We start from the raw sequence: 12403 nt of genomic DNA, 5'->3' as shown, positions 1-12403 counted from the left end.
TCCTGAAAGACAATCAATAACATGGAAGAAGAAAACATACCAAATAAAACTTTTCTCCGAAGCTAGACGGAAATTGATAAGTTGAATGGAGTTGAATGAAGAGATAATTTAGTAAAATAGAGTAATCAGGAATGAAACATTGAAAATATCTGATAACTGAAAGGAAAAAGCAACTCCTGCAATTGTCGCCTTTTACGACATGGAAGCAGGAACCCAGTGGATCTATTCTTGGTTCGTTTTTTTTCCGCCGGATTCCATAGGCTGGTACTGTCCGGAGGAAGATAATATGTACTATCAATCTCCTAGTGGACCCCAGCCAGAGTAAAACGTTCATTCATAACTTCGTACTAAAAACATAAACCAGAAAATTTAAAAAGGAAAGAACGACGTTGTTTATTCTAATTCAAATTTTATGCATGTGAAATAGCCATCAGTGATGTGTGCACATTCTACTTCTATCTGATGTTTTACCAAAAATTTTTTATATGTCATGAAAATTCATTTGAAAGCATAAACAAAAAATTATCTACAAGACAAACGACACAAACTTAATGGTTCGATGTTCCCCACAAAACAACCTTCAAGTACAATGTAATCTTTTTAGCGCTTTTCTAACTTGTAAAATTATTTGTCCTTCAGTTGCAGAGATAACTTTCTTATTTGAGGGAAATATTTTTTCACCGGAGAATCTTTATGAGATCAGTAAAGAGCCAGTAGTCACTGGGGACCAGGTCCGTAAAATACGGTGAGTTAGGAAGCAGATTGAAGCCCAATTCGTTCAATTTAACCATTGTTTTCATTGGCTTGTTGTACGGTATTGGTGAAAGACGACGTTTGTCTTCTTAATATGAGATCGTTTTTTTATTTAGCTCTTTAAACCCTCCAATATATCCAAGTAATAGTCCCTATCACTGGTTCTTCCCTTTTCTACCCCGAGCATCGCAAAAAACTGACGCCATGTATTTTCCAGCTGCCTGCTCCTACATACATTTTCGATCTTTAATTTGGTAAAAATACATGCCGCAAAGCAGCCACTATTATTGAATTTGTTTACTACAAAATGTAATTTATGGCTCTCATTTTTTTCGGAGGAGCATACAAATTTTCAGAAGAACGAAAGAACGATTCAAGAGAGCTAGTTCTTTTTATAGAACTATCAAGTTCTGAGAGGTTCTTTGAAACGAACAGTTTGGCCCATCTTTAGTGCTGACCATCTCAGGAATCTCACAAGCGGCCATCCATCACTTTGATACTGGCCCCAAATTTTTCTAGTTGATATATTAAATACTTGTATTATGATACTTTATATACTCACGAAAAGCAAAAAAAGTCATTAAATTTTCGATATCATGAAGTACAACAATTAAATTGACCAAGTATTTGTGTCTCAAGTTTCATGTTGACACGAGTGAATTTTAGAATTTAAGCCGATATTGTAAATGCGTTCTCGGTTGTACATCGAAATTCAACCGTCCCTTTGTCTAAGAAAAAAAGAATCGTAGGATCAATTATCCGTCGTAAATTACAGACATTCCAGAAATCCGGTAGCAGCCATGTGCTGACCATGAATGGACACTATCCGTATGTACTTGGGCATTCCCAGCAAGCAACTTCATGTACAGATGTAGATTTGGGGGCGTCCGAACGACTCCATGTTCTTCTGCTCGCCGACAAGCGGAGGTACGTCTGTGTCAGCAGGTTCGTCGCTTATTAAGTCGTTGTCTTTGGATTATGGTGATTATTCAATTAATTCCACACTGTGGGTGCGTACGAAATCATTGCTTGAGTCGGTCAGTCAAGTTCGGTGGTGAAACCTGTCTCCATGACGAGACCTTCCATTCCATTCGGTCTGGTCGAGTCTACCGGGTTTGGTGGGAGTTTAACGCCGGAAAGTGAAATTACACAATGAGAAAATTATAGATCTCGCATCCAGTCAGCCATTCGGGGAGCGCTAATTCTAAGGTGCGAGGTTAGAATTTAAGGCTGGAACAACAGCGAAATTCCCAACCGAAGGGGTACAATTTCCAGAATTAAGACAATGAAGCGTAAGATGACTGTGCAATATCGGTATGATTATCGACGAAGGTTTACGCCCTATGCCTGGTGGATTTGCCCAGCCGGATAACGTGCGACGTCATGCTGCTCACGGTCACTAGCCGTTCTGTGCCATGCTTCCGGGAGTTTGGGTCTTTCGTTAAAGATGTAACCACTTTCCTAGCAGCAGCTTCACCGCAATGCATTTTTTCGATCAAGCTTTTTCATTACCCAGGAAGGTCTTGAATTATGTAGGCAATGTTTGCCAACATTCATCAACGTAATTTGCTGTGGTTTATTGAAAATTGAGGTGTTATTTATCGATATGAGGCAATAAATTCTACACGCTACCCGAAAGAGAAGTCCACCCGTTGCTGCACCGAAGGTGCTTGTTTTCACACACCGTATATCTTCACTATGGTTATTTTTTCCATATTCTGTGAGTATGGTGAAATATCTTCCGTACCAAAGTCGGTGCAGCCTGAAGGGTGATATGTACTGCGAGAACCGTCTTACCATCTACAACCGATCCGACCGATGCGCCTTATCATGCACGATATTGTTTCGTTCAAACATCGATGAATTTGCATGCGGAGCGAAATGGAAACAAATAAATAATCCTTCGACGGATTGAATAAGTTTAGACTGTGGAATGGGAAAAGTTCCGAATGAAAATGTTCGGAATCTACCTGTAAGTAAAAAAAATGTTTTGCAGTGATAAGTTTGGTAAGACCGCCTTGCCGATTTATCACACAGATTTAAAATAGTGTAACCCTATAATATAAGGTTATATTTCATGTGGACTTTATTCAGAATTAAATAACAATAAAATAAAATAAAACCGAATTTTTATTCATACATTTCATTCTGAAACGGATGTTTCAACCATTTACTACCCGCTGCTTATTTGACTCAAAACTAATCAGATTTTCCTCTACAAAATACATAGTGAACATAAAACGGAACCGAGAGTAATGCACAAAAGTAATAAAACAATGTAGGTAGTTGACAGATCGTCGACATTTCAATATAACACTTGAAATCCTCAATTACTAACCGCCACCGTCAGATTTGCCGCCCCCATCGTTGGTTTAGTGAGCAAAAACTAAAAAAAGACTGTATTTCATCTCCAGAGAGATCGATTGGACGAGAAAGAAAGGTCCCAAGGGTTGGTTTGTCGCTCCCTTTCGAAGTCACCGACTACTGAGGTTCAACTTAGTAGACGGCATGTCAAATAAACAAGTCAATTGTAGCTGATGCTTGGGCCCACGTATTAAGGTCTGAGGACATAGGGCCACGTGTTGAGTTTTAAATCGACCACGTGGCTCGCTCAATTCCCTTTGCGCACCGTATTTCTCTTGTACTCTCTCGTATATGAGCAAACTATACCGGGTAGCCAGCATACATTTTATTATTTTGATGAGAAGTCTTATCACATTAATCTATCGTATGGGTTGGACATTACATGGATTCTAATGAACAATGAAAAAATATTCAACTTTCACAATGATAGAATGTCTGTGTGTTTGGCAGCTTTGTCGAGTCAATTTTATTTCTCTCTCCTTTTTCAGAATGCTATCAGGAAACCAAAGCGAAAAAAATGGTGGATGCATTGAAACTGATTTTGTTTCACAGAAAAATACAAGACTTTTTTTTATCGCGATAACATATATGTTTTTATGTACTAATCGCATCTAAACTAAATTATCTAGACTTTGTCACGGTAGATTTATAATACAAGCCTTCAAAGCCGAGATATTCGATGAACAAGTAGAGGTATGCATTTCCGAGCGTTCCAATTTTCAGCAGTTCTTCAGTCAGAAAAAAATACAACACGACCGCTAAACTCAATGAATCATTCTGAAAATTTCACAGAATATTCTCAACTAAATTTCGAAGACGTTGTCAGGTGGGTTTTTCTATATTCTGCACCGTTTCCAAGAAAATTTAATTTGAAACGGGAAAATAGCAAAAAATCTACCACTTTACGGTACTGTCCTCAGCCCTTAAGGGCTTAGACGATGGGATGTGACATTCAGTGTTCGAATGTTGCGAGTGGCCATTTTACCCCAGTCTCCTCTAGTCTAAACGAAACAGTTTAAATCTGCAAACCTACTTACCTGAATAAACATATCTTACCCGTAAGCAAAAGCGCAATTTTTCCGCAAACATAAACAATTTCTGGAATAGACGAAATCGACTGTGATAAACGTATGTATGTGCTTGGGATATCAGGGTCAGGTAAAAATTTAAGTCAGAATGCAACAGCACCCGGTAGAAGACAGGTTAGCATTTTCAAGTGTCATCCTAAACTTTCTATCATAGATATCGGGAGAATCTGGAAAAATCGCCATAATTATGCAAAAGAGCCAAACAATGAGCTGGGTTAACCTTATTATGTGTACATCATAAACTATTATGCACTGACGAGTCGAAGACGTAAAAAAAGTTACATGGCTGTGTATGAGACACGACCGATCGTGATGACATTAAAAATGCAATTTTAAAATTTTATCATCAACAGATTTAAATATGAAAAATAAGTAAATAATTTTGAAACACTATCTAGGATTCTAAAGTATTCATAATTATATTCAAAACAAAATGCGATTGAATATTACTATAAATGCGAACATCCGCTTTCGTTCGTAAATAGAGATTTATGTTCAAGACAAGCAGCGTTGCCATTATTCCAGATTAATCTGGCAAATGTAAGATTTTTCTTGTTTCGACAGAAACTCTAACAAACCAGATTTTGTCAGATCTCACCAGATCTTTACGCTTTAGGCTTTTGGCCTCTAGACGATAGGTGGTGAGATCTTTGTTTTTTTGTTAACTGAAAATGAAACCCGGTCAACATTTCCTTGCACATAGTTAGACACAGATAAATTCAGATAAATTTTGAGTCAGAGACAGATAAAAAAAAAACAAGGGAACTCTGACGACAAGCGACACCGGTGATTTGTTAGCTATGTTTGATGTGTGTTATTGGGTAACGTTGAATAATAGTCGTACATGAAGTCCATAAAAGATTGGTGTTTCCGACAAGCCTAATGTGAAAATTTCCAACACTGATCCATATATACGGATTTCTGCTATCTCTACGGAGCAACTTCTTAGAACTTATATATTTTGGTTTGAGTTTGAAATTGAGAATTATTCAATTATAATCATATAAGTTTTGAATGCCAAATAAAAGAAAAATATTTCTTCTCATTGACACCGATATCTAATCATCGATAAACTGTATTTATCGCTTAGAAATATGTAGTACGTGTATACATATGTGAGATTTTTGAATATCGACAAATCGGAAATTGCCATCTTGATTTATACAATAACTTAAAACAACAATTTCCATATTCTACTTGACAACTTGGCCATCTTGGATTTGAAAATAGCTCAAAAGATTACTTTTGGACATCAGTTCGCCGTATACATTCTAAAAATAATAAGATTGTAAGAATTTGCTTTAATCTCAAGTGACAGCCGCCAATATGGGTTTAATAGTGACTTGAAACATCAATGTTTGAAACCTTCTCGTCGAACCCATTCCAAAATACCCATATGCAAAGATTTGAAACAGTATCGACAATAAGAATCATTAGAAGCGTTGAAAATTACGGAAATTCGAGCCTACTCTGTTAGTTGTACAGCGTTGTCAGCAAATTTATCGCTCACCGGTGATCCAAAATTAATAGCAAATTGCAATGCAATTAACACCCACACAAACGAACACGGTATGCAGCAAACAGTTATGGAAGATGGTACCCACACACCACACTGTCGCAATCTGCGACTATCCAACGAGCGAATGGATGTAACGTTCAGTTTTGTCATCCAATCGCTAGTCAAACTACCGGCCTCGATCATAGCCAGGGGTTGGCTGAGCAAAAATGTGTTGGAGTATATATTTATTAATTCAGTTTTGTGCGATAGTTCGTACTGCGCAAATCGGACGTGAGGATGACATCATTATGGCAAGCTGTGATTGGCTCGTGAAAACATAGGCCAATTCGAACCGATTTTTCAATGGTATACTTCTGAAATACATAAACGACGTTGTCTCATATGTTTAACTTTAGTATTTCCGATTCGATTGGTAGTCAAATTATTTGAATCCATCAAAAAATGACTGAGTTATAAGCGTTAAAATTTAGGACACGACCCCATATAGTGTAGAGCAAGGCTGTTTTAATGCCAAAAAGTTGAAACCGAATCGAAGCGAATACGCCAATTTTTATCTTACCCTTTATGCCAATGCATCGAACAGAGATATTAGATCTCACTCTTTGTAATGGTTCTAGTGCATGAGACGAATTGTGCAGCTGAGATGAATGAAAATACCGTAACCCAGATAATCTGACTTCCATACTTTCATGCGTAATACAAGTGGCTTGTGCTTTGAAATTACTGTGAGTTTCGTGGCATATTCAAAAAGTCACTTTTGTCATGAACAAATTATAATCAGTTTGAAATAGGTTTTATTAGCACATTAAGTTTCCCACAAATTTATTTTACTTTTCCTCAACGTGATCCTTATAATAATTTTTATATATCGCGCAGCAGCTTTCGTACCACTACCTATAAAGACTGTCCCAGAAAGTATGGACGCAACCAAAAACCGCTGCCATTTCGCAATGGTTCAGAATCTGTCAATTTTTATGGCTGCGTCCTGTTGTTTACACTCTTCTCTAACCACTTGTGCAGTTGTTTATTCGTTTTCATTAGTTTGTTTCGAAATGCGTGGACTTTCAGCAGAAAAACGTCGAAAAATTGTGTACAAATTGTGCACAGAACGCGGACTGTCACTGAGAAAGATAGCAAAAATGGAAGGAGTAAGTGAAAAAATAGAGGGTTGTATTCAAGACACGACCGAGCACAATAACATTAAAAATTCTACGCTTCCCATAATAAATACGAAAATAAAGATGATAATGATGATGATACACTAAACTAAAAACTTATTAAATTGACTAATTACAAACTTGCTCTAGTTTAGGCGCTTAGATTGTTAGTGAATGATAAAATTGACAATTAGATTCTTTCTTGATAATTGATTCTATTCAATTTTGATCCCTTTCCACAAATTTTTACATTGTTAAGTTTTTGAATAACGTCCTTTAACTAGAAGTCAATTATGATGAATTCAAAGTTACTCGAAATCTCAATTTTAGATACAAACAACCTAAAGATTTGAACCTGAACAAATAAAACTATTTTATTTTATGATAATAATTTTCGAGAAACGTACAAACTTATAATTTTATAAACAGTTAATCGATCCAAGAGAAGATTTTATATATTTCAACGAAAAATGTTGTGTTGGAGTTTACACTCAGTAATAGTGTAATTTTATTAATCCATCTTCAAAATCGTCGATAATCTTCGGAAAGTGTCGGTAAACAATATGGCAACAATATGAGGAAGAAAACATGTGAAACAATCCGCATAATATATTTTAGTTACTTACATTGATTTTCGTTTTGGCATATTAGAAATATACGGAATGGATACGCAACAAAATTCCGAAATTTTGTTCATATTGTAACTTGATGTTATTAACACATGAATGAACATTGTCATAGTTACAACGCGTGTAGCCATCAGACGCTTATTGTTTTGAAGCAAATAATAATTAAACTGAAACTGGCGGTTAACCAAATTCTACGAGGGTTCCTATTCAAACGATACATGTAAAATCGCAGGTAAGCTTACCTTACTTAAAGTAAGGCATTTTTAATGCCAAAAAAACATTTCATTGAATCTTGAGCAATAGTTCCTTCTGGGGTAGGCTAATATAACCTACAAACCGAAATAGTTTGTGACTAAATTTAGTAGATTCTTCGCTGATCCAAATGACGATGTGAAATTTTAGGCGCACTTCACCCTCTATTTTCGGAACTGGAAGTCGAATCAGAATGAAAGTCAATAGCAGTCTATGGGACCGTTTCATTTGAGTCTAAAATTGTGAAAACCGATTAAGCCATTTCTGCGGGAATGAAGTGAGTGCCGTTTAGAAGTTTTAAAGTCCATTTCCGAAATCGGAAACTGAATAATTAGTAATCTTAGAATATGAAGTAGGCTCTGTTTTGGAAATTTTGACCATTATATCTGATACTTCCGGATCCGGCAACTGAGAACCGATATATTCAAAAGCTATGTAGTTCAACAACCAAAAATCGTATCCAAATAAGGTTAGGTAGTGTTTTATGTGATAGTAACACCGGCTATGCAGTCAATAATGGATTAAAACGATTATTTTTGTTTTGTGTGTTAAAACAAAAATAATCGTTTTAATCCATTATTGACTGCATAGCCGATAAACAAATCTACATTCAAATAGAATCCAGTGGAAAGTGTCCAAAAAAAAAGATAGTAACACCTTTATTTGAATCTTAGTTTGCTAAAATCGACAAATGCTTTCTATATGAGAGAGGCAAAAATGTTGAATCGCGGCTATACGATATTGCATCTAATTGTACTGTATATGTGAGCCTGTGGAACTCATTTATATAACGAGGAGGCCGCTTTTAGATAAGTTTCAGAATTAAATTTTGAATCATTTGAAGCGTTTAATTCCTGGTGGGACAACTTTTTCAGTCACATTGTCACGTTTTGTTCGTATGGGAATTGAGATTTAAGTATGGAAACCGATCCATTGGCAAATTAAAACATTTTTAAGTTTAAAATATTGAAGCTTTGGAATCATTTAAATTAGGAAAATCCATTAACAAATCATTCTTCAATAGTTAGATGATATATAAGAAACTCAAGCGAACACGGTGTTGCGCAGACAACAGAAAATTTCACCAACGCATAATGCAAAAGCGACAATCCAGCAAGTGAACGCATATACAATCAGCTCACTGGACGAGCTACTTGTTTCATTCACAGTCAAACATCAGCTAGGCAAAGAAATATTGTGCAGCCTATATTTATAGATTTCTCTTCATACTACGCAGAACGATGCGGTGTTTTTTATGCATGACGCAAAGCCTCCTATGCCGAACAAGAAGTTGACGTCATTTTGTACAACAGGGATTGGTGGATGAAAACATAGGTCGATTCCAACCATTTTTTCAATAGTATGCTATTGAAATACTGAAACGACGTCGTAATACATGTTTAAGTTAAAAGTTTCCGAATCGATTGGTTGTTAAATTATAACAATCCATCAACAAATGACCGAGTTATTAACGTTCAAAATTATGACACAAAAAGGTTAAGCGGCTATTTTTGAAACTTTTAATTGACACCCGGCCCCATATAGTGAAGAGTAAAGCATTTTTAATGCCAAAAGCCGTGCGAAATGCAATCAGGAAGTTCGGTGAGGATAACACCTTTGAGGATAAACCGAAAACGGGTCGAAAAAAAGGTCCTGCTAACCCTCAGTTGGATAAACGTATACTGAAGGTGTTCGAGCAAAAGAAGGAGGTTTCAGTTCGGGATGTGGCCAAAAAAGTGGGCACTTCGAAGTCAAATGTTCTTCGTGCTAAAGAACGTTTGAATCTTCGAGCCTATAAGAAGCAGAAACAACCAAAACGTAGTCCGAAACAAGAAGCATCGATCAGTCCGAGGGTTCGAAAACTGTACAATACGATTCTTGCTGGAGATTTGAACTGCATAATCATGGACGACGAAACATACGTGAAACTCGATTACAAATCCTTGTCGGGACCACAATATTATACGGTGCGAGAAGGACAAGTATTAAACCAGTCCAAGACATCGATTGAAGTCGAAAAATTTGGTAAGAAAGCTATTCTGGCAAGCAATTTGTAGCTGCGGTAAGATTTCGAAAAACTTTATTACCACTGCTTCAATGAACAGCGAAATATACATAAAGGAATGTATACAAAAATGACTTCTACCCATGATTCGAAGCCACAAGGATCCTGTTGTATTCTGGTTAGATATTGCTTCTTGCCACTACTCGAAATCAATGGTAGAATGGTATACTACCAAAAATGTCACTTTCGTCCCAAAAGACATGAATCCAAAAAATTGCCCACAACGTCGACCTATTGAGGAATTTTGGCCATTAACGAAGGCACATCTTAGGAAACATGTCTCGGCAGCCGAAACCATTCGAAAGTTCGAAAAAGATTGGAAAAAGTGTCAAAACTTGTCGCCAAGAAGTCTATACGGAATTTAATGAGGAACGTTCGCAAGAAAGTGCGCCAGCTAGTCTACAATGGCTAAGTAGCAAATGTTGAGAATAATATTCTGTTGTAGTCTAATATTATCAGTATATCGACTAAAATTTGAATATCTAACACTTGTGAATTATTTACAGCGAAATCAAAGTGCGTCCATACTTTCTGGGACAGTGTTTAGTATCAAGATAATCAGAATGGTGTGTAACATACACGCTCAACTTCGTTTTGTATTTCTTGCATCTTTGGACGAGCTTTGAACTGCCGAGCTTCCGAATATTTTGAACCTACTGATACATCAACAGAAATAAACGTTTGTTAACCTCAAGACACCGCTGAGATGAAACATTATTTCTACAGAAAACTTCGCTTATCAAAATTCGAACAGCTGAGATCAGTAATCTAAGTTAAGTGTTTGTGAATTGTATTGATTGTACAAAGGAATTCAAATCAATTCAAAGGAATTCAAAGGAATTCAATTGAAAATGCAGTTTCATGGAACTTAGATTAAGTTATTTTCTAATAGAGAAACTTTCAGAATTCTGAAACCAGTTTCTTACATTTTTAGGGACGTTTCAGGGGGCCGGAAATTCGAAAATTTCCAAACGGTTTTTTCCACATAATGAAAATCATAATGAACTCATTAGGCATGTGAATTATATTCTCAAGTTAATGTATTTAAAATCAAGTTCCGTTTGAGGAAAATGAAGTTTTGCGTAATTTACTAACGGGTGGCGGTCATATTGAGTGAGAAACTCACAGTTCAAGCTTCCAAGATATATGCAAAAGCATAGGCCTTTGCTTGCCACACTTGGCCTATCAGGCACGATTTCTTTCTACGTAATATTGCAGTCTTCCGGATTGTGTACTGATATGTATTCCGTCTAGTACTTGTAGGCTTCTTCAGTGTCTAAATTCGAATTGAATTTTGATTCATACACTAACAAAACCGTTCCAGCTCAAAGTACGAGAAATAAATAATGGGTTTGAAGGGTCAGATTTTCAGGTCTGAATCTTTTCATCTAAACATTCAACCATATTCAAATATGTTTTAAGTTAATTGATAACAAATTTCTTCATTTTACGATTGTTTGAACACGATGCGAAAATTCGAATCATATATGCTCATGATCAAGGAATGGCTTCATATCGACAAAAGTTTGAACGACCGTGTCTGGCCAACGAAATGCGTGAACATCTCATCTCAACAAACGCGCCAGGGTTCAACCGTCCCGAACAGGTTTTATTATTTATATGCATCTAACAAAATTGAAATGAGATTGAAAATTCTTTTACAAATTTCTTCCCGGAACGGGTGTGCAATGGATTTCCATTTGCGTTGGAGGCTACGCCAATGATGGTACGATAAAATATTGATATTACCACCTTCAGTACGTGTAAATTGTTTTATGTGGAACTTGTTGCCGGTGAAATATTGTGATATATTGAGCGAGGATTTGGCAGGATAAGAATGGGGAAAAAACAAATAAATGAGAAACTAATTCATTCATATTGCGGAGCCTTTTAGCGATTTCTCATACTATGGAGAATTTATGCCATTGACCGCAGATGGGGATTTTGCAGATGGGAAAAAAAATTCTTGGGATATTTTTTCTTCTTCAAAATACGATTCCACATGGGTGTTTCGCGAGGGCCTCGCCAGAAAGTTGGTGCAAGCTTCCAGCATTCACCGTGAGACAGCAATGTTATTCGGCGTTTGATTTGATTTGAACCTACTGCTCAACTATTTCGGTAGCATCTTCTGGTGAAAGATAAAAATCTTGGGATGATATATTGTCCCGGCTGGCGATATCTCCATTCCGAATAGGGACGACCTCCGAAAAGAAGCAGTTAAAATCTAGGTAGAGGTTTTTTTTTCTCTCTTACCTGCACGGTCGGCCCAGCAGCAGCAAAGGCGGAAATTAGATCATCGATGGGAATCTCCGACGTGTATTATCCCGAAGAAGTTATCGCTGATGAATTAATGGTTTTTATCGATGTTCGAAGACGGCGTGGCCCTCCGATGTTTTCTGGCCACAGGTTGTTCCATAAATTTTGGGGAATTATACTCGGGTACGACGTTTTATCAGTTGCTGTCATCAAGTGGACGATTTCCCAATAAAAATGAATAAAACATTTTCGGCCATTAAACCAATCTGGGTAGGTGGCAGTTACTCGGGTGGATACAGATTTGTGGGAGCCGTTCTTGG

Source organism: Malaya genurostris, chromosome 2, assembly GCF_030247185.1.
Source record: "Malaya genurostris strain Urasoe2022 chromosome 2, Malgen_1.1, whole genome shotgun sequence".
Lineage (NCBI taxonomy): Eukaryota > Metazoa > Arthropoda > Insecta > Diptera > Culicidae > Malaya > Malaya genurostris.
This window is presented reverse-complemented; position numbering follows the sequence as displayed.